Source organism: Triturus cristatus, chromosome 9, assembly GCF_964204655.1.
Source record: "Triturus cristatus chromosome 9, aTriCri1.1, whole genome shotgun sequence".
NCBI classification, from domain to species: domain Eukaryota; kingdom Metazoa; phylum Chordata; class Amphibia; order Caudata; family Salamandridae; genus Triturus; species Triturus cristatus.
Genome location: NC_140592.1, coordinates 774,986,854 through 775,013,569, shown reverse-complemented (window position 1 = coordinate 775,013,569; position 26,716 = coordinate 774,986,854).

Genomic DNA, 26,716 nt, shown 5'->3' with positions numbered 1-26,716 from the left:
TGAGCCTTGACAGAGTGAAGTGCCCACGTATTAATCTTGCACCCGAACAGAAAAGAAATGGTTGAGGGAATAAATTTACAGACTTTAGGGTCAGTCCTAGAGGCGATACAAAAGGAATTGGTAGGAGTTAAGGAAGAGAATCAAAGTCTAAGGCAGGAGGTCATGAATTCTAGGAAAGAGACGGCAGAATTAGCACAGAGGATAAGACAACCGTATTCAACTGGAAGGGAGGGTCCCACCACTTCAATGGGAGAGACAAATAAGCTAACAACGCAAGTAATACATTCCTTGTCGCCAGTAATACCTTTGGCAGCGCCAGAGAGGTTTAGTGGGGACCCTCAAAAAGCGCAGGTGTTTATTACACAATGTTCACTACATTTCTTGTGTCGCCCTTCTATCTTTCCTGATGCGCAGTCGAAAGTAGCCTTCATTTTGTCATATTTAAGTGGAGATGCAGCAGCATGGTTGATGCCGATAGTCTCACGAGATGATCCATTATTGCAGAATTTTGATGAGTTCAAGAAAGAATTTTTGAGAATCTTTGACCGAAGACGGATCTCTCAAGCAGTAGATAACGAGCTCTTGGAATTGAAGCAGGGAAATAGAGACTTAGTGGCTTATCTAGCTCAATTCAACAAACTTGTAATGGAGACTGATTGGCCGGAGAACAAGAGGACAGCAATATTTTATCGAGGGTTGCGAGATGAATTAAAAGATGGCTTGGCTCAAATACCGAATCGTCCAACTGAAATTTCCGCCCTGATAGACCTAGTGCTAGAACTGGATTTCCGGCAGGGAGAGAGAAGAGGAGAGAGAAGACGAGAGTACAGAAGTACGGTTCCGCGATTCGATCGAGCTAAGGCTGAAACAGGAAGGAGTACGGAAGGAACCACAGGATCTGAACCTATGCAAATAGGAACGATTCGAGGACCGCTCACAAAGGAGGAGAAGGAGAAGAGGCGAGCCAACAACTTATGCATGTATTGTGGATCTAGTGGGCATTTTGTGCGAAATTGTCCAAAAAAGCCAAAGGGTTCATTTAAGCCGAAGGAAAACTCGCAGCACCACCTGTAGAAGGAGTTGTGCAGGTGGATGCGAATCAGAAATCAACTCCTCAGGAATATCAGCTGGCGAATACATTACAGTCGTCTTCGCCCCATTTGATTTTATCTTTGACAATCCGTTTTCGAGAAAAAATAATGAAAGGAGTGACTGTGATGGTGGACTCAGAAGCCACAGGTAATTTCTGCGATCAGAAATTCGCGACTAAGATTGGGCTGCAAGCAATTGCCAAGGCTAAAAGTGAACCAGTTCGAGCAATCGATGGTACCAATCTATCCTCAGGGCCAATCACGAGTCACACAGAGTTGATAGAGCTGATTGAAGAAGATGGGCATAGAGAAGCTATGCACTTTAATTTAATTGATGCCCCCCAATTTCAACTTATATTGGGGCTTCCTTGGCTCACAGAGCACAATCCTTCAATCAATTGGAGCAACAGAACAATTGAAATGAACTCGGCATATTGTAGAGAGAACTGTTTTGGGGCCTACGAGGCAACGAGTAAACAGAACCTGGCTCATGCCTTATGTTCAGCGGAAGTCTCAGTGTGCGTAATAAATACTCAAACAATTCCATAAGAATATCAAGATTTCGAGGACGTTTTCAACGAACAGGAAGCAGAGCAACTGCTGCCTCATCGTGTTTACGACTGCAAAATAGACTTGGAGCCAGGGGCAAACTTGCCTTGCAGCCGAGTGTACGCCTTGACGGAACAAGAAAATCATCACCTAAAGGAGTATATCGACAAGTATCTGGCCAATGGATTTATACGTCCTTCCCAATCGCCGGTGTCCTCGCCACTATTTTTTGTGCCTAAGAAGGAGCAGGGCGAGTTGAGAACGTGCATTGATTATAGAGCCATAAATCGAATAACTAAGAAGAACAGGTATCCTCTTCCCCTTATCTCCGTCTTGTTGGACCAGATCAAAGGAGCACAGATGTTCACGAAGTTGGATTTAAGGGGAGCTTATCACCTTATTCGAGTTAGAGAGGGAGACGAGTGGAAGACGGCCTTCAGAACATGCTTGGGGCTATTTGAATACCAGGTATTGCCCTATGGGTTGTGTAATGCGCCTGCAGCGTTCCAACACTTCATAAATGATGTGCTCAGTGAATTCATTGATCAATGTGTAATTGTGTATATTGACGATATACTAATCTACTCAACGAATACGCAGGAGCATCAAACACAAGTTCGAGGAGTTTTGCAGAAATTGCGAGAGAACAAACTATTTGTCAAGTTGGAGAAATGTGCTTTTGGAGTTCCACAGGTAGAGTTCTTGGGCTTTGTAATCTCGCCAGTAGGCATTCATATGGACAAACGAAAGATTCAGGCCGTACAAGAATGGAAGTCGCCCACTTGTGTGAAAGAAGTCCAAGCGTTTATTGGGTTCGCCAATTTCTATCGGAGATTTATTGGAGAATTTTCCCGACGAATACTACCTTTGACGCGACTCCTGAAGAAGGGAACACGATTCGAATGGTCGGAGGAAGCAGAGCAAGCCTTTAAAGATTTGAAGATAGAGTTCAGCACTGCGCCAATCCTCCTTCATGCCGATCCGATGGAGCCCTTTTATGTCGAGACAGATGCTTCGGACCTTGCGATTGGTGGGGTTCTATCCCAAAGGAATAAGGAAACGGGCCAGTTACACCCGGTGGCTTATCGGTCCAGGAAGTTGACACCAGCAGAAATCAATTATACGATTACGGAAAAAGAGTTGCTGGCGATAAAAGACGCCTTCAAGGAGTGGAGACATTATCTAATGGGGGCCCACCACGTGGTAACAGTCTACACGGACCATCAGAACTTAAAATTCCTGAAGTCAGCGAGAACATTGACACCTCGCCAACTCCGTTGGTCTCTGTACTTTGCCGATTACGATTTTGTGATATCCTATCGGCCGGGAGCACAGAATGGAAAGGCGGATGCTTTGTCTAGGTTGGGAACCGGAGAAGAAAGAAGCCCACTAAGCGCTCAAGTGATCATACCTGATACCAAGATTATAGGCGCCACTGATATCTTGAACTTTAAGGAAAAGGTAACCCAAGCTATAACCCCAGAAGAAATGCAGAGATGGGCGCAACTAGAACCTGGAAGAGAAGTTCGCGATGAATTACCATTTAAAGAAGGTGCATTGTATTTGCCGACTATAGCATTGCAGAAGCAAGTCTTGCAGGAATGCCATGATCATCTGTTGGCTGGCCACAAGGGAGAGTCCAAGACAACCGACCTAATTAAAAGAAAGTATTGGTGGCCACAGATGAGTAAAGACATTGAACAATATGTAAAGACTTGTGAGATATGCGCTCAGGGAAAATCAGAACGGCACGCACCACATGGGCTGTTGCAACCCCTTCCCATTCCTCCTCATCCTTGGCATACAATCACCCTAGACTTAATTACAGACTTACCATCTTGTCAAGGGACAAATACAATACTAGTAATAGTAGATGCATACACGAAAATGACACACTTCTTGGCCTTAAAGGGAATCCCTACAGCAAAACAGTTAGCAAGGCACTTTAGTACACAGATTGTCAGATTACATGGAATACCCAAGATCGTAATATCAGACCGGGGAACCCAATTTGTTTCACATTTCTGGAAGGCTTTTATGAAAGGGTTAGGAGTAGAAACTCGTTTTTCCACCAGTTTCCATACGGAGACGGATGGACAAACGGAAAGGGTGAACCAGGAATTGGAGCAATATTTACGATTGTTCTTGCTGAAACAGGAGGGAGAATGGCCGGACTACTTGTGGACAGCAGAATTCGCTCATAATAACACGAAGAATGTGTCCACTGGATATTCCCCGTTCTACTTAAACTATGGTAGACATCCAAATTCCGCAGTACAAGATGTGGAGCTCACAGTCCCAGCAGCCAAGGATTTGGTAGCTCATTTAAAGTCAGTGCATGGAGAAGCGTCAAAGAATCTAGTACAGGCTAAGGAAAAGTATAAGAAATACGCAGATAAGAAAAGAAAGAAACCCCTTCCACTAGGAATTGGAGATAAAGTCTGGTTGAATACAAAAAATTTAAGGTTAAAAGGGAACCGAAAATTTCAGCCACGATTTATCGGCCCTTACCCAATTGCAGAGCAGATCGGTCCAGTGACCTATAAATTGACCTTACCCTCCCAATTCAAAATTCACCCAGTATTTCATGTTTCCCTTTTGAAGAAGGCAGTTTCTGATTTGAGAAAAGAACCAATTCCAAAACCAATCCAGCTAGATACAGGACTAGAGTTTGAGGTGAAAGAAATTCTGGACTCAAAATTAGTCAGAGGAAAACTGTACTATTTGGTAGATTGGAAAGGCTACGGTCCAGAGGAGCGGTCTTGGGAATCAGATTCAGATGTTCATGCTCCTAGGCTAATAAGACTTTTTTATCAGCGCAATCCAACCAAGCCCAGAGTGGAAGGACCATCCTTGGTGGGGGGTACTGTCAGGATCCCTAATGTGAGTTCCAAAACGAAGCGCAAGGAATTAAGTTCTATGGGCGCTTCAGTTTTGAATGGTTTTCAATGGTCGAGTTTGTGGCATGCCCGCATTTCCAAGATGGCCGCGCAGACGCTGGGGTCGGCGGTCTAGTTGCTAACAGATCTAGAGGGAGACGATGTGACGCGCGCGCGCCTGAGGTAGTGCGCACTTCACCAAGATTTTTCCTCAGAGAAGACGTGTTAGAGAGAGTTCCCAGTTCTGAAGAGAATACCTTGTCGAAGAAGTTTTCCAGAGTGACGCAAGAGAGTTGTGTCGATACTTACCGAAGAGAACAGGAAAAGCCGCAGAGTCCGTAGAGGCAACTTACTGAGAGTAGAGTTCGGAGTTTTTCTCGTCGCCCCAGGAAACGAGATACGACTTCTACAGCACATGAAGAGAAGACAGAAGAAAGCTAAGTGATTTATTGATAGATTATCTAAGGTCACATTAAATGATAAGTAGTGTTGGGTGTCGCAATAGGTAAAGACTTACCAGGGACAGCAGAGATCAGTATACCGAGTCCTGAAAAGAAAAGAAGTATATTGCAGTTTTACTGAAGAGATTACTAAGGGAAAAAACATATAAAAGACTATAAGAACAGCCAACTAAGAAAGTAAGGAGTAAGACTTACCTGAGCCATAACAATCCACAGTAACCATAGGAGAGGAAGCAATTGGAGAAGTTAAAGCACAAAGAATCATCTAGAAGTCTACAGTTATTAGTATAGCTAGAAGCAAGAAAAGAAAGAAGAGAAACCACGAGAAGAAAGATTGATGGTGGGTCAAAAGAGAGAGAGTGAAAAGATATTAAGACTACGAGATAAATAGGTATAATTAAACGAATATATGTTTTACAGATAATTAGTGACATCAATAACAAGAAAGAAGAAAAAAAGGCAGAGTTGAACAAGAAGAGAGGCACAGAGTTCAGGATACTTGGGTAGGTAGGAAACACCATTAGAGAAAAGAAGAAGAGAGACAGAGTAGAGTAGAGGAGGAATAATAATAATATAATGTTGTGTGCTTAGTTACCTCAGGAATCTTCAGTAGCGGAGAGATAGCTGAAGAAGAATTCCAGATAGGAAAACCAGAAGGTCCAGAACCAGTCTCTTCTCTCGTTTGTTATTTTATCCAATTCCCCCTTCTCCCTTGCTGATCAGTTAGAGCCAAAGACATTTCTTGGGGCTGAGTGATTAGTAGTGGGAGTCGGGAAACTAGCAGCTTCTGTTCCTGTGCAAGACAACGGCAACCAGCGAGAAGCTGAAGGTGAGCCTTGACAGTGTACAGAGCCAAGGGTCAGTGGGGAAGAAATTGGATGAAAAGGAAAGAAAAAATGAGCCAATAGGAAGAAATGTGTCCATGTCTCATGTGAAGGATCTCCTCCTGGGGGTATCGCCAAGGGACAAGGCCGTTCCTCCTCAAGTAAACCGGGGTGTCCGGGACGGTTATGTGGGTCCCTGAATAACTAGGATCTCTTTGTTAAATTGTCAGTGCATCTTTTAGAGTCCTTGAATTAGATGCCATCTTGTGCCGGGTGTAGTCTACTGCGGAGCCGCCGGGTGCCCATGCTCTCCAGGATGGCCCCTCCTCAGCCGAAAAGGGGACCATCGGAGCATTCATCTTGATATGTCAATGCATTTTGCCTGGGAAGTTATGACTGGTTCTCTGGCATCATGATTCGCTATCCCAGTTCAGATAGAGGAGAAGTCGATCTGCTTTCATGGCGAGTCTCGGGGCAAACACTTAAGAAATTCTATCACTTGTTGGGGGGAAGTAAAGAATTACTGTTTCCCTTGGTGTGTTGTTCTGTGCCTTGCTGGGTAGAGCATGGCATAGGTGATGTTTGCCTGCTGTAGTTTTTTCGTGGCTGGGAGTAATTTTGTCCGAGCCTCCTGTACTACTAAGGTGAAGTTGGGGGTACAGTGCTATCTTGTGGCCTTCAAATAAGAATGACCGCTGCTCCCTCGCCAGCCGAAGAGCCACATCACGGTCCAGGTAGGTGAGGAGTCTAGCCACTATAGGCCTGGGGGTAGATCGAGGGGGAGAGTGTGCCACAAGGGATCGATCCTTTCCTCTACAAGTAGTGGGGAGAACAAATCCTTGCCGAAGGAGGTGGCCAGCAGGCACTCCACATACTCCGCCATTCTTCCGGTGTTGGTGGACTCTGGGACCCCTAGTTTCTTATGTTATTCCTCCTGGACCTAGCCTCCAAATCTTCGTTCTTTGCAGCTATGGGCCTCAGAAGGCAGTCCATTTCACGCATCTGCTCTCCTCTTTGGGAAGTTGAGTCCTCCAATGTCGATATTCTATGCTCTGCCTCACCTAGTCATGTTTTTCTAGCTTTTGAGTTTTCAAGTCCATGGGGGTGCACATGGAGTCCATTTTGGAGTCTATCAATGTATGGCTACGCTTCATAATTAGCAGGAGGGTTTTCATGTTCTGGTTACCATCCTGCTGGTCGCTCTCTGTTCTTTCTGCCATGTCCCCGGATGGTTCTTGGCACTGACTTTGTGCTGATTTGCAGGGTTCGAATGGCAGTTTTGACTGCCTGCAGCCTGCTTTACTCATCACTGTGAGTCCCAATGTTCTCACCTCTCTTGGCCAGCAACTGTACTGCCGATGTAAGACCTTGTCTCTCAAGCAGCTTCCAACATTTTTGCTAGCATCTTTGCAGACCACTTTGTGGCCCCAGGATTTATCCTTCCTGCCTCCAGAACTTCGGGAGGAGCTACCCCCAAGGCCAACCATCTAGTACTTGATCCCAACACTCTTAAGAGGCATCCCTGTTGTCCACAGTTCGGTATCTCGAACAGGGTTCATTTGATTCTGCAAAATGCTGCTTCAATCCTGTGCCACAGGTTGCCAGCGATGTTCCATGGAAGTGGAGGTACGCTGTGCTTTCTCCTGCTCAGTTTAGGGTTTGTGCCCCCCTCCTTTATAGGTAATATAGGTCGTGGAGCATTTATGTGTTCATTCCCTCAGTGAATCATGAGGGGGAGCTTTCTGTCTTCACCGCCGGCTGCCAGTATCAGCTCAGCGACTCCGACAGGTGATCCAAGATTGCGGCCTAACTGGAACCCCCCCCAGGCCCGCACGCTGAACTCTGCAGTGATGGCAGCACTTTCCTGTAATGTCGCCGGGCTGCCCCCTGGGTGCAGCTTCCTACTGGGTGTCGCCTAAGGCTGTGTGTCGCTTCTGGAGGCTTTAAGGGTCTGTTCCTCATCCCACAGGCTTCTAGCTCACGGAGCCGGCCGCAGCGCTCCTCCCCAGCCTGCCTCTTTACATTCTCAACATGCAGGAGACTTCTTCAACAGACTTTGTCTCCTCTGGATCTTGTTGCTGTTTGTCTGCCTCAACAGCAAACGCACACGGGTTGCAGCGCGGGCGCGTTATGGACTCCGCTCCTTCAGTCTCGGCCCTGCAGCCCGCACCAGAGCTTTGACTTGGCTCCACAGGCCTCACCCCTATGCCTCCACTATCGGCTGTTGTCGGGCTGTTTAGGACAGAGCATAGTGCACCACCGCCTGCTCAGATATTTCACCAGGTGGATTCCATCCCTTTCAGTTGACTTTCAGGTCTCCAGGGACAGGATATTGCTGGTTTGTTGTCCCAGACTTTAGGAGCCTCACAGAAGTGTGGCCATCTTGCTGGCTCACCCTCCAGCGCCCCCCCCATTCTCGGGGTGTAATTGAGTGTAAACTTGCCATGGATTGAAAGGTCCTTTTTATTTGGGAAATGTCTTTAGCTAGAGAGTCAAGTTTTTCTTGTATTGGGCTCAAGAACACTGTAAGTATTTTGGGGAGGCGACTTGATCAGTATGTGGGTAGGCAAGTGGTGGGACTTATGCCTAAAGAAGGTGAGTGATCTTAAACGGAGGAGACACGGTGTCGTCAAGGTAGGAAATATGAAGGGATTGCTAGGGCTGGGTGGGTTCAGTGCAGGCAGTCTAAAGTGTGTTTAAAGGGGGCTCAGTGGTGAACGATCTTGAATTGGGAGTGGTGTGAGGATGCCCAATGTGTGCATCAAGAGACTGTGCTTTGGTGTGGCTGTTAGTTTGGGTGTGTGCAATGGGGGTCAGACTGGAGCTTTCTTGACTAAGGCGTGAGTCGGACGGATGGCAATGGTGCATAGTGTGGCAGTGGGGTCCTGGAGGCAAATATGTTCTGGGTAAATGGACAGGGGTAAAAAAGAGATGGGTGGGTATGGGATAGGACCTGGTTGTGTTAATAGGGTGGTAATGTTTTTATTTTTCCTTTGGGTTTTGTCTATCACCACTTATCTTAAGCATCTGCTGGTTCTGATTGTCGGCCCTGTGACCCTCATATTGCTGGTAACTATTCCTTTTCTCTCGCACTCTTAAATAGGTTTAATGCTTTGAATGACTTGCAGGTGGTAGACTGACTCCCAGATAAAGCAGCCATTTTTTACGCACCTGGCTTGAATGGTCCTACAGCCCTTATCAATGCATCTCCTTGCCACATAAACATGTCTCCTACTGATTTTAATGCTTTTGTCTCTTGTACTCCTTTCCCACTTGGTAATGGTGCATCTGTAAGGCATCCCAGTATGCCCGTTTTAGCCAATCCCGTAGCTCAATCTGGCTGCAATGGTTTTTGTGGTCTTGTTTCATGAAGTATTTCGGGGCTTCAGAATCAGTTAACATCCCGGATTGGTTTAACATCACTTCTACCACACACATTATTTGTATGCAGGAAACTTAGCGTGTGGACCCTTTGTATGTTGAATGTTTTTCCTCCCTATTTACTGCAGCAACACCATCATTGTCAAGCCGTGTCAAAGTTGGTTTACAGATGACAATTTGAAATTTGCTGCTTGTTACAGTTTCTCCTTATTATCAATTTATGCTACTGTCTTTTAAAGGGGGGACTGACCTTACGCTAAATAATTTTTATAATAATGTGTTTGATTCCACCCACTGCGCTGTTGTCTCTGCTCTTGAAGTGGACATAGATATGTTTATGTTGCTGTCTGACCATGTCTGTCCAATTGTATGGCCGGTGATTTTAATATCCAAAGATGTAACCACCCTGCGAGACGGGTGTATGGCTGTCCCAACTGGGTGGGGGACGTGTTCCACACTTCCTACATAGTGAAAATGGAAAGGTTTTAAATACTATGATGCGCAAACACGACCTTCTGTTGCTGTAATACCTCATGCAATTTACAGACCCATAACGTTTGTTGGTAGAGGTGCACGTAACACAATTGATCACTTTTAATTAGCTCTACTGCTAGTCATATAGTTTCCAATATTGTGGCAAAACAAACTGCAATAATTTATCGTAACCCAATTGTGTTATCAATGGACTCTTTATGCTGATTGCCCCACAGCCCTAACTGTGTAGTAAATATTATTCCTGTTAGGCCTAATGGTGTTCGTATTAGATGGTCAGGGGTCGATCCTATGTGAGCTGTAGATAACAGCTTATTAAAATATCTTGTAGGTAGTGTGGGTTGTATAACAATTAATCACTGGGTGTTGTGGATAGGTTATGTCTTATCTTGTATAGAAAAAAATGTTTTAGTTGATCATGATTTCACTTCTGATGAGGAAGATGGAGAGTTGGAATAAATAAATTGGATTTGAACATAGAATATTTGATAACTCATCTTTGATGCAAGTATTTTATACACATTAGAACTTTATCTTATCATAATACGATTGAAGTAATTTTTTAGGTATCCTGAAACATTGAATTCTATATTTTATTCAGACTATCGTCTGGAATCCACTCAATTACAACGCAAAGCCTAACTAGAGATGATACACCTAGTTTTGAGCATTAACTTACAAGTGAGTTTTACGGTAGAGCATTATATTATTTGGGGTCATGAAAATTGATTTTCTGCCAACAGTTAAAAATGTGGTGTGTCTTAATCTATCATGGTAAACTGATCTGTTTTGTAGGAATCTATTTAAAGTCGCATTCTTTTGTTTCTTATCTAAATTGTGTCTTCAATATGTATCAGTGCATTTTAGAAATATTCATTATAGATATCTGATCCTGTATGAATGTAAATATGATCCATTGGTGTAGGTGGAGTCACGGTCTATTTTTATTGATTATTTGTTGATTAATGTATGAAAATGATTTAGGTGATTTAGTTTAAAAATATGTATATTTATAGGAACAATCTGATCTAAAAAAAATTGTATGTGTTTAATTTTTTTCAGTCCTGATGAAGTCAGTTTAGGACAAAATACGTTGTCTGGGCTGAATTCATGTTTACATCTACAAAAAGAATAGAAATAAATCAAGATTTTTTCATCAAGATTTGGTGACTCCTGTGTATTACTAATGTACACTCCCATAAGTACGGGTTGGATAATTTATATATTTGGTCTATCTTCATTATGATGTGTGGGCATCATCAATGATGGAAATGTGAAGTTTCGAAAAAAGATTAATGATTTTATCAATGATAACACGTGTGTAGATAATAGACACTCCTGTCCTGTATGTGCTGGGTAGATCCTATGTGTGTACTGCGGAGGATGTTAGCTATGAATGTAACAGAGCTTGATCTTTGCTTAGACCCTGGAATGGATAATGTTTGTTTGGTAAATGCCTTTGAAGCAGTTACCAGGGTTTTCAACACCCTTCTGATGCACCCCACTAGAACAGGAACCCCCAAGGGACATGGCTGGTGCAATCATTTGTATTCACAGGCCTCTAAGAAGCTGAGGCCTGCTCCCCACTGTGCCCTAAGGGACCACTCTTTCATCAAACCCCTAAGGAAGCAATACAATGAGGTGCTAGCATCTAGGAAAAAAGAGCTTAAGGAAGAGGCTTGGTTGAACCTGATTCAGGCAGCTGAGACTAATGATGATATCCGGTTTTGGGATACGGTAAATGCCCCATTTTTGAAAAATGATTCTACCTTTGAATTATCATCACATGTCTCTCTTCAAGCTGGGGTTGATAATTTTCAAAGGATCTTCAACCCATCTGTTAATAATGAATTGACACATATTTACCATCCTTAGAGGATGCAGAAATTAGTATTATTCCTCAGGGTAGAAGGCCCCTTGGCTTTACCCTGGATGAGGTTCATGGAGCCTTGAAAGAATGCACCAGAGGTAAAGTTCCTGGACCTGACAGGGTTCTGGTTTATGTCTTTAAAGATATGAGTGAGCTATGGGGACCAATACTGAGTCGAGTCTTTAATGTGGTGGTAATGGGATCAGCAACTTCTATGTGGGCTAATTCTATTATTGTCCCCATTTTTAAGAAGGGGGACAGGTCTGACCCGAAGTCTTATCACGCTATCTCTCTCCTGGATTCATCTGCTAAACTCCTGGGTAGGGCCATCTTGTAGAGACTGGAGGAATGAGCTATCGATAATTCTATTCTGTTGGATGTCCTATGTGAATTCAGGAAGGGATTGGGGACAGTGGACCAAAGTGTAAATTTTTAACTTCTTTTGAGGAAATACATCAAGGCCTAAGCCAGGAAACCTTTTACCTGTGCTTTGCTGACCTCAAGTAGTGCTTTTGATCTGATGGACCATTCAATCCTGTAGCATACCTTGTTTTTGAATGGGGCCCCTGAAAATATTGTTTCTCTTCTCTCCCGGCTGTATAAGAATCTCTCAGCCAAGGTACAAAATGGCTCCAATGGGAAATGTTCACCGTCTGTTAGAATTAGGCAGGGCATTAGACACGGGTCTCTATTGGCCTCATTTTTATTTTCACTTTTCATAAATTTTTATGATACCCTTCGCTCCTTACAGGCCGATACACCAGATCTTGCTGGCCGTCCGATCCCTGTTCTCTTGTACTCCAAAGATCAATAAATCCAAGACATTTACAATGTCTTGTGGGCAGACTACTCAGAAGGTCAGGACCGTTTTTATCGAGAGTACACCTATTGCAAAGGTCAATTCCTTTTGTTACCTGGGCATTCTTTTCTCTAGCAATAGTTCATGGGACCAAAATATATAGAATGCCTGGCTTAAAATGAATACGGTGTGTGAACTCGGATGCCGCACCATCAAGGAAATGATTACCATCTATAAAGCAAGAGCACAGTCAGCTGCAATCTATGGTGGAGTGTGTGGGGTGACCCACCTCCTACCCCTTTACAGGTTGAGGAAAATGTTTTTCTAAGGCACCTTTTGTGTGCTCCTTCTTCATCATCCTCTATTATTAATAAGGTAGTGGAGTTAACTCACTGAAACCTATCTTATTGATGCGTTCAATGTGGGCTAAACCTGAGACAGAATTTACAAAGGCAATTATTCTGATTGTTTAGCGCTAGGCCTGTGTAGCTGTCCTTTGTAGTATCAACTATATTTCCTCTAAGGATGGTGGTGACGAAAATCTGAAGTATGCTTACATATACAATAAGAGTGAGCTTACACACCTTGTTAGAAATACAACAACTATTCCATGTAGAGAAGACATCCATTCTATTATTTTACGAGAGTCACAAACACTTAATGAAATTCTAGTAATATTTCTACATGTTATGTGTAGAGAACTGCAGTATGTGTGGATATGGCCAAGATAAAACATGCAAGTTTGGAAGAATACCATAAATTATGTTGGTAAACTAATACCACATACATGGTCAAACTTTTAATATGTATATGTTGACACAAATATGTAGGTAACCAAATTTGAACATTCAAAATGAAGCTCATTGAGCACATAACTGCTGTCAAAAAAACAAAGTAATTTTTGACTCTCTGTTCAGGCTATTAACATCTGTTAACTCTCTTTGCAGAGTGTTAAAATGGTTACGTACCCACCCTCGCTTCCAATTATTGACCATAGCTGAAGTTGAGCCAATGCTGAACTAATGAGAGGAAGAAACCTGCATTACAGGACTTTCTACCAAGCATCAAATTGCAAATTCCACCAGCAGCTAGACCTTTGAGCAGATGCTGGTCAAAATAACCCTGCTCCGGCCCATTTTAGTATCTTGCAATTATCTACTAGAACCCACTCTGGTCGGATGGAACTTTTTACTTGCCCAATAGCGTAGAGGGAATAAACACAATTATCAAAATTACTGTCCACAATTTGCCATAATCAAGGACGCGAAACTTAATCTCTTGGCTCTCTGGCTTTTATTATCAGCATAAAGATTTGAAGATACAGAGTCCTCAATACGAGGCACAACAAGTACATAGGCACTAACACAAATGCTACTCTACGAAGAATCCGCATACGGCTAAAAATAACTAAAAGCACAATCTCTAAAAGCATGAGGTAGAAAACTACCAAGCCAATGTCGATATTAGGGACACTGGACCATACCATCTCTGTCCCTACTCTGTACTAGATGACATCCCTACTTAGCAATCCCCAAGACCCTCAATCGAGTAAAAGGTGTCAGAGTGAAACTTCCTAAGAAGTCTTCACTTAGAGAGCTTGGTCTAAGTTGCCCCCTCTATCTCTTCGCCTAGCCTTCCTCTGCTCAGGGCCGCTCTGATCTGCCTCCACCCTCGGGGCGCTGTCCCTAATACAGAACCCCAAATCTCAGAACACGCCCTTTGCGCCTCCTCTTCTGCGGGGTCGACTTTCAGTGATTTTCCACAGAGCGCTGTCCAGTTCCATCGTCCATCGCTTGGCCTTGAGTCCCAGACGCCATCCGCACTAGGAGTTACGATTGGCACATTCCAATGCACTCCCATGTCTGGCTTTTTCTACATAAGTCAATTTGTGAACAAAGAGCTTCTCTACTAACGAGCAACTGTCCTTGCACCTGGGGTGAGATCATGCAAGGCAGACATACTTCACATCTTTTAACTTGCAATTTACTACAGCCTAAAACCTCTACTGGAATAAATCCTTTTTGGCCTATTGCCCTTGGCTAACATAAGAAAATACCAGGCCTCTCGCCTCAACGATATATGCGAATTCTGGCCACTACTTCGGTTACACAAGCAGGTTTAAATCACAGTATTGACATTTACGTCTTTCTTTCATGTGTGGTCAAACTAAACAGTCTACAGACACGAATTCTAATCTACACGTTTTAACATCACATTGTTCAAAGGACTAAGCTCTATGCATTGCTTCAATATATACATAAGATGCTTGTACATAGCTAACACTTCTATTGAAATCAACATAGGTTATACAATTCTTAATACATTGCACACAAAAATACCTGAGTACACATTTGATTATATGCGGGTGTCGACTAACAGTGAATATAACGCACCCCTACGATTTTCAACCTTCTAAGCGCTACATCAGTTCCCCCCTTTGATGACATCTGTCATCACACCACTACAATCCCCTCTTTCTGAACTGATTTAAACCGTACTAGTCATGGCTCCGCCATGTCGAATTCCCTCCATTCTTTTAAGACTCTCATATTGCTGCTCCTGGAGCTTCGCCACCCTCTTCTCGTTTGCCCTAAGAGCTCTCTCAACCTTGCCTCCTTGATACCACTTCCATGCTTTCACGCATCCCCACAAACAAATCACGCAAACTACAGCAATGATAATTGGCTTCAGCACTGATCCAAGAAATCCTCTTCCCAAATTCGCAAACCACGTTCCCACTCTTCCAAATCTTTTTCCAATCTTCTCCCATACATTCTCCTCCGTCAAGTCCATAATCTCCTTGTGAATAGTTGTGATGTTATCTATGTACTTCCCTATCTCCTTCGTGTTGTCTGGAATATATGTGCAGCATTCTTGAACCTTCAATAATTTGCAGACTCCGCCTTCTTTGGCTAATAACACGTCTAACGCAAGGCGATTCTGCATAACCATATTTCGTATCGACAACATCTCTCCAGCCACCAACAACAGCGACCTCGCCGTGTTCATAGACAACTCATCAACTACAGTCGCCAACCTCCTGATCTTCACGTCATTCAACACCACACCCATACTAGGTATCATTGCTCCGTATATGTCCCCAATCACTGCACCTGCGTTTGCAGCCCTCCGTCTTCTAGAATGTCGCTTCGTCTCTAACAACTCCAAGTCCTCCGTGTGATAAATCTTCGGGAATATGATAGCCAAATAGCATATGCCATACCAATTCGCGGGTAGCCTGACATAAGCATTCTTCCCACAGACATAATACACTGTCGGAATCACTTCTACTGGACCTTGCATAAAGCCCTTAACAGAAGCGTCCAGAGTGAAAGTCTGTGAACAGGTGCTATGTCCTACTGCAACCTTCTCCGTGGCCGATTGAGGCCGTCCAATACACAAATTCCCTCTCTGCACTTCATCTAACGCTATTGGTCCATAACTTCCCTTTGACCTGTGAGCCCTCTCCTCCTCTGTCCAATCTACTGGACTATCTCCGGTGTGTCGTGTCTGGGTCAACTTTCTATACCTGTCCTCTACTTGATCAATGAATTTCTTCTCCGTCTCAGATAACGCACATGTCAGGTTATTCCTGTGAGCATGCGCCGTATCCAACTTCACGGTCGGTCTAAAATACTTCAGGAGTCTGTCCTCTTTCTTATAATAATCGTATTTGTTCAAATGCTTTATTGCTGGAACTTCAGGAAGTACCGTATCAAAATTCGAAAAGAAGTACTCGAACTGTCTCCTGTCGTAAAATAGACTGAGCAATAAACTACAAGAAATCCCATATGTCAATGGGAGATGATGATACTTGATACCTTCATCCACTGAAGCAGGCAACTGCATACACACATAGCAATCTTTCACATCCATCGCATCAACATACTCATACAGCAGCTTTGCATACGCGTTAAGCTTAAAATCACCCCTCGACAAATCCATGTGGAGTCTGCGATCATCCCTCAACTTCGATGTTCCCTGCTCTCTGATACTGACACCTCTCTGCTCTGGGGTAATAGGTGTGGGTGCTCCCTGAACCTTTCCCTCTTGCCTGTGAGCCACCATGTACGAACTTATCACTACTGCAAATATGGTGACTATCACAACTCCTAACAATGTGCCTATTATCAATTTAGCCCTACGATGTGGGTTTGCAGGATCTGCCATCTTCGGAATATACTCAGTGTCCAATACAGTCTCTGAAAAGGTAAGTCTCTTTCTCATTAATGTCTCTTTCGTGAACTTAGGCAAACCTCCCTAACTTTTCTTCGTTCTATAACGGAAAAAATCCCTAAATTTGTTCTTCTTCCGCTCGGGTCTAGGTTATCTTCTTCTCTGCTTGCAACCCTCTCAAATCAATCCAACATAACCGCTGGTCCCAACAGCTCCAGGACTCCCTGCAATATTTCGAGCTTAAGAATGATCAGTTCTTGTGGGTCTGGCACAGTCGTGAACGTCGGGAACTCCAAATTGTCCAAGATCATACCTCGAATGACACTCAGGAAGGGCGGACTCGGAATATGAATTGTCAGAATTCCTTCGATCTCCAATCCCGGAACTTTCAACAACACTTCCACTCTCTGGAGCGGGACACTGTTGACCAATGTCATCGACCTCAATCTTCCCGTGCTCGGTAACCCTGGCATCAGTCACTTGATATGCCCACTCTGGTGAAGCGTACTTCCGACTTGGCACTCTTGTTCTCCTTGATCTTCTCACACCTTGAGGATTCTCCTCGTCGCCTGATTCTTCTTCTGGCTCCTCCGAAACTGGTGCAAGATCTGTGTCCGGTACCGATCTCAGGTTTACCCGGTTCTGTCTTGCGGGACAAACCCTTTCTGCTTCGGTGGCACCTCCGGTCTTCCCTTCGATACCCTGTGCACTGATCTCCTCCTCTTCGGCAGAACTCGATTCTGTACTACCCACTGCACCTCCTGCTCCTTCGCCTGTTTCTGGGTCAGTACTTCTTTCACGTCCTTCCCCAACTCGATTCAGTGCACCATCAGCCGCTTCAGCAACCCTTACAGCTTGACTGGCCCTCTCAGGTGTTTCTATCGGCTCAGCTGGACTTTCGATCTCGAGAGGGGCTGTATCTTCTAAGGGTGCTGGAACTCTACGGGTATGGGAAGCATGCACCCAGTTCGGTAAACCTCCACACTTAACTGCTGTGTTCGTGATGAGGATCACTTGAAATGGGCCGCGCCACCTTGCATCCAAGCAACTCTTCCTCACGTGCTTGCGAACTAGGACCCAGTCGCCTGGACACAGGTCGTGGCACAAGTCACTCGCAGCTGGAACCGTTGCTGTCTGCACCTGCTGAGACACAGAACGGACCACGTCAGCAAGGCCTTTACAATAGTCCAGGATCATATCATCAGTGATATTTATCAGAGCAGTGGCAGGTATTGCAGGCAAACGCATCACTCTTCCCATGAGGATTTCATGGGGAGACAACCCAGTTCTTCTATCAGGCACACTTCGGAGGCTCATAAGGACCAAGGGTAATGCATCAGGCCACTTCAGAGACGTAGACGAACATACTTTCGCCATCCGAGCCTTCAGAGTTCCATTCACCTGCTCCACTATCCCTGAAGCTTCTGGTCTATAGCTACAATGTAGTCTCTGGTCTATATTCAGGGCAGCACAAAGCAACTTCATAACTTCGCTATGGAAATGAGTTCCTCTGTCCGATTCAAAGGACGTCGGGAACCCGTACCTTGGAATGAGTTCTCTCAATAGTAGTTTTGCTACCGTGAGCGTGTCACATCTACGTGTAGGGTATGCCTCCACCCACCTGGAAAAGACACATACTATGACTAATATGTACCTCAATCCATTACACTTCGGCATTTCAACAAAATCCAGCTGCATCCTATTGAAAGGTCCTCCTGACCTCCCTATGTGGCTCAACGTCACAGCTGTCCTCTTTCCTACATTCATCTGTTGATACGTAACACACCTCTGGCACACGGTTTCAGCCACTGCCCGAAACTTTGGGTTGTACCAGGTCTGACGAAACACTCTCATCATTGCGTCTCTCCCAAGATGCACAGCACCATGTATCAGCCTCGCCATGGGGTTCAACAACCCTTCCGGCAACACTGCTCGTCCATCATTCGAAACCCATATATCCACATCTCCTTTCTCACATCCAGCTCGTATCCAACTGTCTCGCTCCTGATCAGAAACCCCTTCCTGAAGCTTTTTCAGTTCCTCCCAAGAGTCTGCCATTGCTAACATTTGATCATACACCAATTCCTTCTCAGTTTCTTCAATGTGAGTCCCCGTAAAATTGCATCCCTGCTCTGCACAAAACCGAGCTACTTCATCAGCATAGTTGTTACCCAACGAAACAAAATCATTCCCCTTCGTATGTGCAGCACATTTAACAACGGCAATTTCATCAGGGCCTTGCAATGCCTCAAGCAATTTTCGTACGTGGTCACCATTTCTTATGGGTGAACCTGACGACGTCATAAACCCTCTCTGGGACCATAGCTGTCCGAAGTCATGAACCACACCAAACCCATATTGGCTGTCCGTGTAAATCGTTACACGGATCTTCTCAGCTGCCAAACAGGCACGAGTCAAAGCAATGAGCTCAGCCACCTGCGCGGAGTGTACTCCTTCTAGACAAGCGGCTTCAACCACACCCGTGATGGTGCATACAGCAAACGCTGCTCTCAGTCGACCGACACTGTCTCTTAAACATGAACCGTCCACAAAGAAAATCTCATCTGAAACTGGGAGTGGTTCATCGACAATGTCAGGTCTCGGTTTGGTGCATAGTTCCGTAACGTCGAGACAATCATGGTCCTCACAATCTTCATTATCATCTACTTTGGGAACAGGTAACAGTGTAGCAGGATTTAAAACAGCACACCTCTTCAATGTCACATTATCGGCTGCAAGGATAACTTGCTCATAACGAGTCAGCCTATTGTTCGTGAGGTGCTGCGTTTTAGTCCTAGTCATTAACAATTCAACAGAATGTGGCACATGTACAGTAAGAGGATGACCCATCACAATGCTCTCACATCTCTCGATGCTGACACCTGTTGCCGCAACGGATCTGAGACATCCGGGCAACGCAGAAGCTACTGGATCTAAAGTAGCTGAGAAATAGGCAACTGGTCTACGGACACCTCCATGATTCTGAGTTAACACTGCTAATGCGCAACCTTCTCTTTCGCAGCAGAACAATGCAAATGCCTTGTTGTAATCCGGCATTCCCAACGCAGGAGCGCTACATAAGGCTTCTCTCAGCCTCAGAAATGATTTCAAACAGTCGTCGTCCCATGGTACCGGATCACTTACATCCTTTTGCGTCAGCCGCTGTAAAGGCTTCGCTTCAAAGGAAAAGTTTGGGATCCACTGGCGGCAATAGCCCACCATTCCCAAAAACATTCTAACTTCCCTCTGGGTCGAGGGAACTGGCATTCTTAGGATCGCATCAATGCGATCCGGAGACACCTTCCTTTTACCCTTTTCGATTCTGTGCCCCAAATACTGTACCTCAGGTAAACAGTATTGCAACTTGCTTGGAGACACCTTGTGACCATTTTCTCCCAAGAAGTTCAGCAACGCAATTGTATCAGTCCTGCAAGCGTCTTCTGTTTCTGACGCAACAAGCAGGTCGTCAATGTATTGCACCAAAACAGAATTTCGCGGCAACACAAGACTTTCGAGATTCTTCTTTAGGAGCTGATTAAAAATCGATGGGCTCTCCGTATACCCCTGTGGGATACGACACCACGTTAATATCCGATTTTCTAGTCTAAATGCAAAAAGAAATCTGCTCTCTTCGTGTAGGGGAATCGAAAAAAATGCTTGACACAAGTCAATCACCGTGAACCATCCAGCTTCACATGGGATCTGAAACAGTATCACAGATGGATTCGGTACCACTGGACAACATGGAACGACTATGTCGTTTATTTTTCGCAGGTCTTGCACTATCCTGAACTTTCCACTTGGTTTCTGCAGTCCCATAATGGGCGAATTACATGGACTACCCATAATCTCCACCAGTATTCCCTGCCTAATCATAGACTCGATCACAGGTTTGATCCCAGCAATCGTTTCAGGGGATAATTTATACTGAGGAGTTCTCGGGAATTCCGCGTTTGGCTTAACCTGTATCTTCACTGGTTCCACTCCCCTGACTAAGCCAATCTCCTCTCCACTTAGGTCCCACACGTCAGCCGATACTGACTCCCTCAAATCCTGTGGAAGCTCCTCCACCGTCAAAGCTGGGTACACTTCCACGCACACCCGCTGATTTGCAACCTTGAAGGTCGCATCCTCATCTCTTGTCTGCACCTCTACTCCTTTCGGGGTACAGTAAATTGTGCAATTGAGCTTGCACAATAAGTCTCTCCCCAACAAACAAACAGGACTAGAATCGCACACCACGAACTGATTTCGATCCCTAAAGTTTCCTATCCTAACTGGAATCGGTTCTGTCAAGGGGCTAACTAGCCTTTTGTTCGCTACTCCAACCACTTGTATGCTTTCTCCAGAAAGGGCTACACCCGGAACTACTGCTGATCTTATAGTTGACCTGGTAGCCCCCGTATCAACCAAAAAGGTAGTAGGGTGTCCGTCTAGTTCTGCTTCCACGAAGGGTCCTCTCTGATCCACCTCTAGAATAGCCCTAAGTATGCAATCATCGTCCTGGCCTAAACTCAACTGGGCCAGCAAATCCACATCTTTCTCCTCGCTTACTTCAAACATGGGCATCTGTAAATAAGTTCGAGCTCCCTGCTGTATGTTCTGTATTCTGGGTGGCTGGGGAACCTGCACTTGCGAGATGCCGGTCCCCCCTTGCATCATTCTCGGTACAGTCACCGTCTGTACCTGTTCCGCCCCAGGGACCTGACCCATTCCTCCCTCTATCTGTGGCTGATTATAGGGGTTCAAGGGACACTCGCGCCTCCAGTGTCCCACCTGGTGACACTGGTGACAAGCTGTCGTCTTTTTCAGTATTGCTACATCTATGCCTGTCCTAGGGTCTACGGGCCTCGGCCTTCCCTGACCCTGCACGTTCTGATTCCCTGTCTGGTAGTTTCCCTGTCTCCTTACCACTGGACCCCCATTCGGCGGTCCCTGAGCAGCTTGCATCTGAATGAGCAATAGGTTATCCTTCATCTTCTTGTGTTTCGACTCAATCTCATCCGTGCAGTACCTGGCGTACCGCAAGATTTCATCTACGGGCTTATTCTGCCAACAGATTAAATGCTGCTGTATCATGAGACTAACCTCGGGCTTCAAACCCAGCACGAACTTAGACACAAACTGTCCCATATCCTTCGTTTCCAGCTCATCTAGGCCACTGTATTGCTTAAAAGCCTTCAAAAGTCTCTCATAAAACTCATGTACTGTCTCCTTAGGCTCCTGCACCGTCCTGTCTATTTTCACCCAATCAATGTCTTGGGGTGAAACCTTCGATTTCAACCAGGTAATTACTTTCTCATACAGCCTCATCACCGCGGGCGACGGACCATTTGTAATCATATTCCTCTCGGGCTCATAGTCCGGCCAATCAACAGCAATTTTACATGCGTTCCACAGGTCTCCTGGAACCACAATATCAAATAAGGTGTTCAGGTCTATCCACAATACCTTCGAAATCTTAACAAAACGCTCAACTTGCTTGTACCACTCTGCAGGCTTCTCCCTGAGCCTGGGAAAATCATTCGTAAATGATGCCAAATCCCCCCTGCTCCATGGTACATGCACATACCCTCCATTCGCCACTTCCCTCAGGGGAAAGGTCTTTGCTAGTAACAACCCTTCACCCGGGGTCCCTCCTTCCGCTCCCCTAGAGGTCTTTTTCTTTGACCATTTCTCTTCCCATTTATCCAGCGTCAGCCATGGCCGCATGGCTAGGACCAGTTCTCTGGCATGTGACCTCAATCCAACAACCCTCTTCTCCTCCAACTCTCGCTCAGTATAATGCATCCTATGGCTTCCTTGCAACACCCTAGTCCTGGATAAATCCACATCATATTCCTTCGCCAATCCCCTCAATTTCTCGTGTGCCATTCGTGCTTTCCGCGTCACATCTTTCGCCACGAAAAACAGCTCATCTGGATTGTAAGATACTATCCTCTCAAGAGGTAGACTTCCATATATAATTTCATCTACCTCTGCCTTGAGCCTTACTATGTCTATCATCCCTGCCTTTAAGGCTCCTTTCAACACCTGACAACTTGCTCCACGTCCCTCATCATATTCGCATTCCGGTTCCTTCCCTCTCCTCTCTTCTGGTGTTTCTATGGGAGCAGAATAACTCTTAAAGTCATCTCGAGTTTTCTCTGCTTGGCCCACATTCCTGTTCAGGTGCCTCTCCGACGGTACCCATGACCTTAAATCTGATCTCGACTCCATCAGAGTCCTCGGCCTCTCCGATCTCTGGTCCTCTTCGCCCCTAGATGTATCTGACACCGCTGCTAATGGTGTACTCCATTGGACAGGGCTTGGAGGTCGGGCCGTTGCCCCTTCCAACCCACTTTCCCCGCTTTCTCTCCTCGTTCTTTCTGCCACTCGTTCTGACCTCTCTCTTTCCTCTGATTCCGGACTGTATATCGACACAATCGGTCCAATGGTGACCGGTACCCTCAATGCATCCGGTAACCTCATCTCTCTTTCAATCCTCCCACTAGCCTCAGACTGACCCTGTGAACTCGCTGTTTCAAACGAAACCAACCCTTCTACTCGGGTCTCGGGTTGGATCGTTACCCTTCTAGTTTCTCCCCTCTCACCCCACCTATCATCCTCTTCGCTCGTCTAACAGTCTTTGCAATGCCCCATCATCTGAGTCACTCTCCTCTTCCTGTGCCTTCACATGCCTTATCCCCGTCGAGTCTATCAGCACGGGATACAATTTCTCTTCCTCAATTGTCTGCACTCTCCATCTTTTCTCCGCTGCGTCCCACTTGGCATCCTGAAATGCCCTAATCGACTTCCTCATCCTCTCCTGACTTCTTCCCTTTTCCTTATCATGCGCTGCTCTAATCCACGCATGTAATGCTTTGAACTGCGCCGGTCTTGGCAAGGGTCTTAAGGACCCCATCACCGTCTTCAGTTGGTACAGCACTGCTAGTCTAAATGAGCCATACCTCGGGAAAGCTAATTCCCCTTCACCTTGTGTAATCTTGTGCCAATTCTCAATCCAAACTATAGTATGTAACCCCACATTCTTCGCCATGTAATGTGCTGGGGTGTCCTCGGGAGGGGCTTCTTCTCCCTCTCGCACGACCACATGTTTATCGCCTCTACACAATTCTCGCAAAACCCTGAGACACTTCATGATGCGCGAATTCGATCTCACGCTCTGTTTACTTCTTGTTCTTAAATCCTCCAATAACAGCGCGACTCACACCAACCGGCCTATCACAGCGCGACACCCTCTGACGTCACCTTCCTCCGTTCGCAGCAGTTCCCTTCTCCAAACACGTTTCACGCTTGCTCTCGTCCCATTCATACACTGAAATAACCGATTAAGTTACTTCTCTGGCTGTCCGTCCACAGCCTCTGACTGTTCGTCCACAGTCTCTCGACCTTGTTGACCTCGTTTGGCGCCCGTCTGCCCCCGTCCGGCCAGACAGATCGCCACTGATAGGTTACTAACACTCCGATCCGCACACAACAACCCACGACCAGCGTTAAGTTGCCATACACACACGTTCGCTCCCCCTATCTCGGTCCAGGTGATCGATGGTACCTCACGATCTCCTTGAGTGGTCAACAAAATCTATCTCGGGTGTCTTCTACACCACAATTCCCGGGCTGCGCGCGCTCACAGCCTGATCTCACAATCACACGACATACACATCAACTCCGCAAGACATCACACAACAAATCAACACCGCAATCTACAACATCTCATTTTCATACTCACTCCTGGAACTGCTGCTTTCGGCCGCGCTGCTACTCGCCGTCGATGCTCATCCGCTGCCGTCTGCTGCTCGCCATCTGATGATTCAGCATCACTTATCGTCTCTTGGGCCTCGAGGATCACTTATCCTTATCTAATCTAATCGTCCCTCGCTATCGGAAGTAACCATCCGTTTCTGCTACCAACTGCTCCGGCCCATTTTAGTATCTCGCAATTATCTACTAGAACCCACTCTGGTCGGATGGAACTTTTTACTTGCCCAATAGCGTAGAGGGAATAAACACAATTATCAAAATTACTGTCCACAATTTGCCATAATCAAGGACGCGAAACTTAATCTCTTGGCTCTCTGGCTTTTATTATCAGCATAAAGATTTGAAGATACAGAGTCCTCAATACGAGGCACAACAAGTACATAGGCACTAACACAAATGCTACTCTACGAAGAATCCGCATACGGCTAAAAATAACTAAAAGCACAATCTCTAAAAGCATGAGGTAGAAAACTACCAAGCCAATGTCGATATTAGGGACACTGGACCATACCATCTCTGTCCCTACTCTGTACTAGATGACATCCCTACTTAGCAATCCCCAAGACCCTCAATCGAGTAAAAGGTGTCAGAGTGAAACTTCCTAAGAAGTCTTCACTTAGAGAGCTTGGTCTAAGTTGCCCCCTCTATCTCTTCGCCTAGCCTTCCTCTGCTCAGGGCCGCTCTGATCTGCCTCCACCCTCGGGGCGCTGTCCCTAATACAGAACCCCAAATCTCAGAGCACGCCCTTTGCGCCTCCTCTTCTGCGGGGTCGACTTTCAGTGATTTTCCACAGAGCGCTGTCCAGTTCCATCGTCCATCGCTTGGCCTTGAGTCCCAGACGCCATCCGCACTAGGAGTTACGATTGGCACATTCCAATGCACTCCCATGTCTGGCTTTTTCTACATAAGTCAATTTGTGAACAAAGAGCTTCTCTACTAACGAGCAACTGTCCTTGCACCTGGGGTGAGATCATGCAAGGCAGACATACTTCACATCTTTTAACTTGCAATTTACTACAGCCTAAAACCTCTACTGGAATAAATCCTTTTTGGCCTATTGCCCTTGGCTAACATAAGAAAATACCAGGCCTCTCGCCTCAACGATATATGCGAATTCTGGCCACTACTTCGGTTACACAAGCAGGTTTAAATCACAGTATTGACATTTACGTCTTTCTTTCATGTGTGGTCAAACTAAACAGTCTACAGACACGAATTCTAATCTACACGTTTTAACATCACATTGTTCAAAGGACAAAGCTCTATGCATTGCTTCAATATATACATAAGATGCTTGTACATAGCTAACACTTCTATTGAAATCAACATAGGTTATACAATTCTTAATACATTGCACACAAAAATACCTGAGTACACATTTGATTATATGCGGGTGTCGACTAACAGTGAATATAACGCACCCCTACGATTTTCAACCTTCTAAGCGCTACATCAACCCTATTCTCCAAATATCCCTCAGTCTAGTTGCTTCCCTACTTCTGAAATAATGTATTTTCCAGATGGAGATCTCAAATGGGCTTTTTGGGCCACTGTACTTCACAAATACAGCAGGGACTTGTTCCTCTTGTGTTTTGCCTTGTCAAGTCTTGAAGTGACGTGTGTGATTCTGAACTTTGTACAATGGTAATTTAAATGTGACTGATAGGTAATCCTAATCCGATTCCTAAAATGGCAAAAAGTTATCACAGTTCCTATTTCTTCTTTTAGTATCAGAGTATATAGTTGCTGTTCATACATTTGACACCAAAATGATCCCAGATCAATTGTTGTGCTGTATTCCAATATGTTTTAGTACAGCCTTGAAGTTAAAGAGCTCTTCTACACTCTAACCACCACTACCAGTTCAGTCCACTTCAAAGCAATTCCAGTACCTTCTTCTGGCACAGTCTCTAGGTGGCTTGCAAGTCAGATTATTTCCAACATAAATATTGTATAAATATTGTGTTTTAAATATATTAGGGTACAAAAATATTGTACCATTGAATGTAGAGTTTCTATGATTAACTCAAGTAGGGAGAATTTGTATATGGATTTACACAATATTTAAGTAGGACGATAATCTGAAGATGATTTTCATATACTAAACCTTCTGGATGTCCTGCTGGAAATAGAAGGCAGAAAGTCTGCTTGAACCCTTGCACTGAATGGAGATGGATAATGCAGGGATATTTATAGGTAAATATTCAGGTATTTAATATGGGATGTCTTCATCTCCATTCCTGGATATTATGGCGCCGATCACGATCCTGTAAAAACCGGGTACGAACCGTCGGACGGAGCATATTCTCCGTCCGACGCGTACCCGGTCGTAACAATATACAAACATGGAATTACGAATCGCACGGAAACACCATTTCCGTACGAATCGTACAAAACCCCGACCGACCAAAATAAACATACAAATGCGAT